This window comes from Lycorma delicatula, chromosome 5, assembly GCF_047948215.1.
Source record: "Lycorma delicatula isolate Av1 chromosome 5, ASM4794821v1, whole genome shotgun sequence".
Classification (NCBI taxonomy): Eukaryota; Metazoa; Arthropoda; class Insecta; order Hemiptera; family Fulgoridae; genus Lycorma; species Lycorma delicatula.
In genome coordinates this window covers 174,536,330-174,545,202 of record NC_134459.1, presented here as the reverse complement: position 1 = coordinate 174,545,202, position 8,873 = coordinate 174,536,330, and positions in this window count along the sequence as shown.

Below are 8,873 nucleotides of genomic sequence, written 5' to 3'. Positions count from 1 at the left end.
TATTTTAATAATACTGTAATTCGACACAATACGCTTCAGGTGCTATTTTTAATAAATTGCCGGGTACTTTTTTGTATTATTCTACCCAAAAATTCTTGCCCAAATCAATTCAAAATCACTCAAAAATAATTATTATGTTTAAAAAAACAATTTTTAGGCGAGAAAAAATGTAAAAAAAATTTTTTATCGATTTTTTTTTTTTTAAATTATAGGAATGTAAAATTATAATTTTACATGTATGACCGTTTATTGTAACAATTACAAATCCCCTTAAACAATCATTACATTTCCTTGACTTTGGACATAAAAATAATTTTAAAATCAAAAAAATTGAAAAAACCTTTTTTTTAAATCGAAAAAAACATTTTTCCTCGTCAAATCAAATTGTGAACATGTTAGGGACTCCATTCAATATAACCATTTATATTTATTTATTTTATAGATATAAATTAACAAAACTTAACCTACACTCCGTAACCTTTACTAATTAACGCAGTAATGATTTGAGTATTTAAGTAATAAATTCCGTAATTATTGCAATTATATTTTTTTCAAACTTTTTTTAACCACTGTGGGGGCAACCGGTAACCGCCTAGAAGACGTTGCCTCGGTTGGCCCCAAGTGACATGACGTCGACTAGCCATTCCTCTCTACGACCCATAACCTGACCTCCCATCGGCATCCTGTTCATCAGAACACCCCGACCAACACTTCTGGATGCCGTGAGATGCCCCTCCCCAAGAGGGTACCCTTCACCTTCCCAGGGTCCGGGTATGCACCCCACGCATACCTCCCCGTCCAGCGCACCCACCCTGCACACCTTGAGGGTCCCTAATTCTTCATCGGAAGCGTCCTGACCCAGCCACTCTTGCTTGTGGCCGAGCTGGAATCTCCTCAGCAAAAGGGATGCCTCCCTGGCCCTACACGAGTCCACGATTCATCCCCCTGGCTCCAGAATTTTTTGAGCCAGTTCCCCCGTTTGTGTGTTTTTTTTAAATATTTATTATTTAAATAATTAAATCATTACTGTTTATTAGTTGAGGTTAGCGAGCGTAGGTTAAGTTTTGTTAATATGTATCTATAATTATAAGCAATAATGCTTACTGCATTATTTCTCAAAAACTTTTACAGATATAAATTAACAAAACTTAACCTACGCTCGCTAACCTTGAATAATTAATACAGTAATGTTTTGAATATTTAAATGATAAATTCATTAATTATTGCAATTTTTTATTATTTAAATAATCAACAAATTACTGTTAATTAGTCGAGGTTAACCAGCGAAGCGAAGGTAGGTAAAAAATCTATTTTTACCTTTTTTCTCGTTAAAATTTTTTTTTTTCAACATAATAATTATTTTTGAGTGATTTTTAGTTGATTTGGGCAAGACTTTTTGGTTGGCATAAAACAAAAAAGTTTTTTTTTCTAAATCTTGAATTTCTCATTTCGTTCAACGTGAACATAAGGACCGTTCGGAAATTTCTCGGCCTGACACAGAGATGACGCAAGTACGACTAAGTCGCTATAATATTTGTGAAATATAATCCTTTAAGTGGCGTGCTGCAACCTTTCAGACCCGCGGGTTTAATCGCTTGTTTGGGGCGATCGAGTATAACAAACAAGTTTTGACCTTTTTTGAAAAGCGGATAAAATTGAAATTCTAATAAAGTACTTTGTTTAAAAAGTTTTAACCCCGAGAGACATACAAAAAGGATTAGATTCCATTTTAAAGGATTCTTTCCCTTGGACGATAAAAAAGTAGACTGCTGAATTAAAAGTGATCCCCGAACGGATATTTCCAGGTTATTTCCCCGCAGAAAGGAAGATACGGACCTTACGCGTTCCGTATCTCAAACTTTTACTGAAAGAGTAGGAAAGTTTTTCACATAATTTAATGTCCCTCAGTTAAATAAATACTTTATAATGCAGTCTAATTCAAACCGCTTTGAAGGGGCGGGGAGGAAAATCAAGTTTTTCTTTTTTGCCGTTTCTAGATTCAAGTCACAAATTCTTATACTAATTTATAATTAGATGATTCCACTACATTATTATGACGCTTCAGATATGGATTTGAGCGACTTCATTCGGGGGCGGAGGATAAAAATAAAATTTTTTCGATGACTTCTAAATACCGATGCCATTTAATTCGGATTTTGACCGAGTCAAGGAAGCGTACAGTAATACGGAAACGTACAGTAGATACGGAAATCGCGGATCCTGGATATCAAAATTTTACCGATATCTTACCTTTACTCGCATACTTACATACTTTTACTCGTATATACGTAAAAGCATAATAAGTCGTTAAAAAATGTAAATCGGGAAATTATGCGACTCCGCTTTCTCGGCATTTGTTTGTTTATTTACATGTTTAAGTAGTTAAAAATGATACTTTCCGTTAACGTTCGGTCTTATTCGATCTCCCGTAAAGAGGCGGAGGAAAAAATACTATTTTAAATTACATATTTCTTAAAAACCGTTTTTAAAATAAAATGTTTAAACAGCGAGACTGTTTTACACAGTCGAGAAAGTAATGCGACTTTTTGACGGTCTTCTATTACATTTTTCGATAAATTGAAATATTTATTTAAATTAAAATTATAAAACGTAAACAAAAATAAATAAATATTAAATAATACCGTAATAATCCATTATATAGATCGTGTTTTTATATGATAAATTATACGTAAATAAATTAAGTAGTTAATTATAAATATAATAAATTACTACAAAATAGTTCACAACTCGGAAGGCGCCGATGAAATTATGTTGAGCACTTATTTACGTACAAATTGAACGGGATGCAGATAAATTAGATTATTCTTTTGAATTATAATTACTTAAAAATGCATCTACATAGTAATATCGTTTTCGTAAAAGAAAGTATTTTAAGAATATTTTATATATAACGGTGAGAAACGGTTAGGCAATTTTTTAAAAGCGTTAACGGAAGCGTAATAAGAATCTTCTCGTAAGCCGAATTATTATGTTGAGTTATACGAAACGTTTCCGATGTTCGGGTCATGTGGATAATGTTATGTTTTACGAATAAGTGAATGTTCTCTTTAACGAAGATAGCGCGTTCATAAATATGAACGCAAGGATAAGTCAACGTGTTTAATTTTCTAAATATCGGTCTACACGATTCCACTTTTGGGCGGCAAAAACAAATAGACATCCATTATTGTATCGTACATATTTGAATCTAGCCGCTGGACACGGACGCTACATTCCCGCTTCAGCTCCCCGGGCTTCAACCACCCTGGACGGCGGACTCAGCAACAGGAGCCGGCCCAGCGTAGGATCGCTCGGGGAGAGCCGCGCCGGCGACAGACGACCGACGCCGACCCGACACTGCGAGGCTCTGAGAGCCACGCTGTAGTGGGAGACCCAACTGCCACTGAGGGGAAGCCCGGTCTGATTTCAATGGACGAGTCGCAACTCCCAGACTACAGCCAATTCGACTTCGTCGGAGACCAGCTTCGGACTCAACAGCTCTTCTCAGAGCTAACGCAAAAAACAGCCCTTTTAAGGGCTACCACAAGGTCAGAAATTACAACGAACCGTCGAAGACATGTGATGACAACAGCCCTTCTCAGGACTACCACAAAGTGCCACGCGCCATCGAAGTCAAAATGACAAAATAAAACACCCAGAAATTTAGCTTTATGTATAACAGAAATACTACGTTATCGTTAATGGAAATTCTATCGACACGATCATCAATATTACGTCTCCTGAGAAGCACAATTAAACGGTTTTATCCGAATTTAAATCTAGACCGTTACAATCCATCCGATGATTAATTTTGAACCGCTATCTTACAATTTTCAATTCCTTTTAAATAATTATCTTCTAATATAGATACGGTTATGTCGTCGGCGAAAAGGGTTACGATGAACAGCTAAACAAACAAAAAAAATGGGTAAAAAAAAAAGGTTAATGAAGGGTCATTAAAAAACAATAAAAAAGCATGAGACTGAGAACGCTTTCCTGAGGCGCTCTGCATTCCTAATCTTGAAGCGAGGATGTAAATTTTACACTCGCGTTCTTAACAAAGGATGAAATTTCTACTATCTGTTTACAGACGAAAAGTTTAATAGATTTTAAGCGATTCCACTGATAATGTAGTTACTAAGTTATTTCATCGGTGAAAAAAAAAGCGGAAGTAAATCGAAAGCTTTATTTCTTAATAAAGCTTTTTTCGATAAAGCTTTTTTTTATCTTTAAAAAAAAATTGAAAACGGAATTTTTTTGTTACGTACGGATTTTAAAATATTTTCCAAAAACTGAGAAACGGCTGTTGGCAGATAGTTTCTTTCTATTAATACGAATACGTTACCCCTTTTCAAGAATTATTAAAAATTTAATTTCTTCAAACATCTTAAATAATACGGACAGTAACAAAATCAGTGTTTAATTTATTAAATTAAGTTCCAAACCTTTCTAAGAAGGATAATAACAACGGAAGTCTTAAGGCGGTTAGAAAATCGATTCGGTTGAAAGATTTATCGATTAGATTTGTAAGAGGGATAATAATAATAGCTCCTAGGATTTTTAAAATACTGCCAGGAATTACACCGATACTCATTGAACAGTTACCCTTTATATTTGAAATACGATTTTTAAATTCCCGGGTACAAAAAAAAGTGATTCATCAGCAAAACTGTTCCGAGCCAAATAACTTTCTTTTAATGGATCGATACTATTTTATTATGTTATTTTAAAATAATATAAATGTTGATATTGAACATATATCGATAGGTTAATTTTTTTTTTTTTTTAATTTTAATATAGCGCTTTTAAAAGCACCGCAAAAAATTAATTTTTAATAAATACATAAATAATTTTGGTTAAGGATAAATGCAAATAAGTGTAGATAGATTATAATTTAGGTAAAATTCAAGTTTAGGTTAATTCAGAAATACCTTGAAGTCTGTAACGAATCCAAAGTCGCTTTCATGTTACATTAATATGCAATACGGTAGCAGGACAACTTGCTAATCTACTATAATAGTAAACTTGGAGAGAGGTTACTTGCTAATCGGTGTAACCAATAAAGCAGCAAATAACAAGTTACAAGTCGGTGTTCTACCGCGGTTTTATCGATAACTTCTATACTGCATACAATACACTTCAGTTCTACTACGCTTCATTTGCTTCGCTTGTTTTATTGTTACTTCAGTTACCTTTGAGATTAAAATTAGAGTTACGAAATGTTTCGGTAGTAACTTTCAACCGATTTATTTATTAAATCATATTAATTTGCATTAAAATAAATTGTGAAAATAAATAAAAAATTCTGATGTGGACACCACATGACTTCCGTGTACGCCTATTTAATTATTTACAAACAATTTTTTAAAATTAAAAGTACGTAAAATTTTATTTCGCTAATAACTTCTGATTTTTTTTCATTATTATTATTGAATTATTATTTATCGTAATTTTTTTTTACAATCAGGGGTTAATAATTATTTATAAATCAATATATTTAAATTAAAAAAGTTAAAAAAAAGAAAAGGAGATAAAGTCATCACGCCGAAACTAATCAAACTGGATGTTTCCGTTGAAATCTGGAAACTGAAATTTTTCGCGATCACAAAACTTTCTTTACTTTGTACAAGTTTACTTTGGAAGTAAAAAATATCAACAAATCTGAATTGGTCAAGAAGATTCATTTATTTAAGATACATTACTACAATTTGTTTGTGTTTAGTTTAAACTTGCCACCGTATTAAATATTTATTACGCTTACATATATTCCCGCCTAAAGTATAATGTCATCTCTTGTTACACTTGTAAGATAGAAGGTAAGATGATTGTTGTGCGTACAACAGTGCGTACAAATATGAATCCTGTAGATCGACATTTAGAAAATTAAACGTGTTAACTCATCCACGCATTCGTTAACTTCCACTTCTAATACACCGGGCAACAAAACTATTTTCGTATAAATCGGCACACTTTGACTTTGTCTTAAAAGAAAGGATCTTATGATTTCGTTATTTTTAATAATTTGTTGTACCGTTTTAATAAATAATCCCATCGGTCTATTTATATAATTTGTACAATTAAAATATTTTTTCCTTTTACAGAAACAATAATTATTATTATATCAATGTATTTTTAAATACTACTAATTATAACCATTTTCTTTTTAAATACTGAACTTTCTGTATCCCATTCAATACGTACACATATAAATAATGTGTACGTATGTGTATTATAAACATAATGTATAACACACATAACATATATGTGTATTCAATAACACACATATATGTTCAAATAATTTTCGTTAACATCTGAATTTTATTCTGTTTTTTAGTTATTTTTAGTATATTCATGTACTTACCTTAATATTATTTCATGTTTTTATTCTTTAAATAATTAATATAAACTTTATATTCGGAAAAGGACTTCACAACTTTAGAAGTATCTAAATACTTATTTAGGTAATTTACACATAGATTCTGTTGAGGTCTCGATTTAATAGCAACTGACTGATGTAGTGCATTAGTACTGAATTCGGCCACCAGCGCTGTCACCAGTTGTAAAAAACGGATAGATTTAATAACAGAACAAGCTGTGCGTTTTGGTTTCACAGTTTGCAGTCAACCACTGCAGTTTAACGTAATATTCGTAGAGTAAAGAAGGAAGCCTGTTAGTAGGCACATGATTTACTCTTGGCATCAAACCTTCGTTTAGACAGGTCATTCTGTTAAACGTACAAAATCACCAGGACACCCATTCGTCCCCGAAGTTGCTGTAAAACAACCCGGAGAAAGTTTTGCACGTAGTTTGAAGAAATCAACTCGACATGCGTCACATGAGACTGGCATCCACAAACAATTGTTTGGCAGGTACGATCTAAAGGATTGTGCTTGAAAGTAGTGCTTAGTGGTTAAGCCAGTTTAGCAATATTTATTAAGCTGCAGAGTGTGGCCGACCTCCTTGTCTGATCAAGCAAAAAATTTAACATAAGTTACAGCCTATGTAGACAAGTATTTTTTCAAATTTCATGTGCCTTTTTGTCATCCATTTCAAAAAAATATAACAAAAATTCTAAAATAATTAAATTAATTATGTCTTCACTGGCTTGAAATTTCAGTATTGTAAACTATTCATAACTAATACCGTTGTACTGAATTTAGTCTAGAATTTAGTAGCAGCAGCTTTAGTACATTGAAAATGCATATTCGCCTATTAAAAATTTCAAAGTTTTTTAGTTGATTCGGATTTAGTAGTACGGCTAATTCAATATTTAATATTATTTCTAAACAGTTTTTGTCTCATATCTCAAAAATGTATGCACAAAAAAAAGTTGAATTTGGCATAATGTTTGGGCTATATATATATATATATATATATATACTAATTTATTTATTTACGCGCGCGCGCGCTCACGCACACACACACACACACACACACACACACACACACACACAGGGCATAGTTCTTCAAAAGTAAAGGCTAAACAAAATGAGTACAGGTGAAAAATTTAAAAATTATTAATAGTTTCAAATACATTAATTACTTTATGTTTCTACATAATCGCCATTTCTTACAAACACTTTTGATATTGTGAAACAAACTTATTCAAATCCATGCCATAAAATTCCATCATCTGGGACAGTAGCCTCTTTTTTGCACCTTCAGATTTTCAATTTTTCACTTTTCTTGAATCATTGAAATGCAAGCCAGTTTTTGAGATGGTACTCACCGGGCACAAGATCAGGACTATAAGGGTTATGATAAAAAATCTCTCATCTAAATTTTTGAATTGTTTCTGTTGTATGTTCACTCGTGTGTGAAAATGCACTGAAGAAGGATTTTTTTTTTTTTTAATAAAGTATGATGTTTTTGGCTTTCCGAATAATACTGCACCACCAAATCAAGCTGATTTATTGAAATAAATAATTACCACAATAAAGTTTTAGGCCTCAAAAAACAAGAGAACTGAATGTGACCCGTACTTAAAATATAATTATTTTTTGTAACATTAATTTTCAAGATTGAAATCCATCTATATCTGGTATCTGGTATTAATTAGAACCTTTTAAAAAAAAGTAGTCCTGTGGACCCAATTTAAGGATTTTTTTTTAAATTCTCATAGTTTATCTGTTTTTCAATTTATAGCTGTTAACATGAAACAGCTATTAAACAAGAGGATTGAATAGAACCCAAATTTTTTTGACTAAAACTTTTGTGCTCTAAATACAGCAAAATTTTAATTTAAAAAAATGTCATTCAGTAAAGAAGGTCAACTGAAACCCAATATTTTTCACTAAGGGTTGAATTTTTTTCAACTATATGGCATAAATTTTACGGTAAAAATATAATTTGACCAAGAGTATCAAATCAGACCCAAATGTTTTTACTGAACATTTTGATATTTTTTGCAATTATATTCTAAATAGTGCATGATAAAATTAATATAAAAAAATTCCTACTGTGTAATTAAAATAAATAAAACCAAGAAAACAAAGCTGAGAAAATCTATGCAACTCTGCCAGATTTTTTTATTTTCAGAAAAATGTAAATTGTATTACGGTTTGTTATTACTAGCATTAATAATATTAAAGTAGTAAATTCAACAAACATAATATTATCGATACATTTATAGATATGAACTTACATAATTTACAGAATAATTCTTGTTCATTACAGAATAGATAAACAATAAATTCACTATACAAAATAGACCATTATTTAATTTTAATTCAATGTTGATGACTGCTCATTATTTAAATATAGTCAACTAATATTACAAGTCAACAATCCAGATCAGTACATATAATGCAGCTGCCAACCCAACAATATGTACACACTCTAGGCATATCTATATTGTTATTTAGTAACAGATA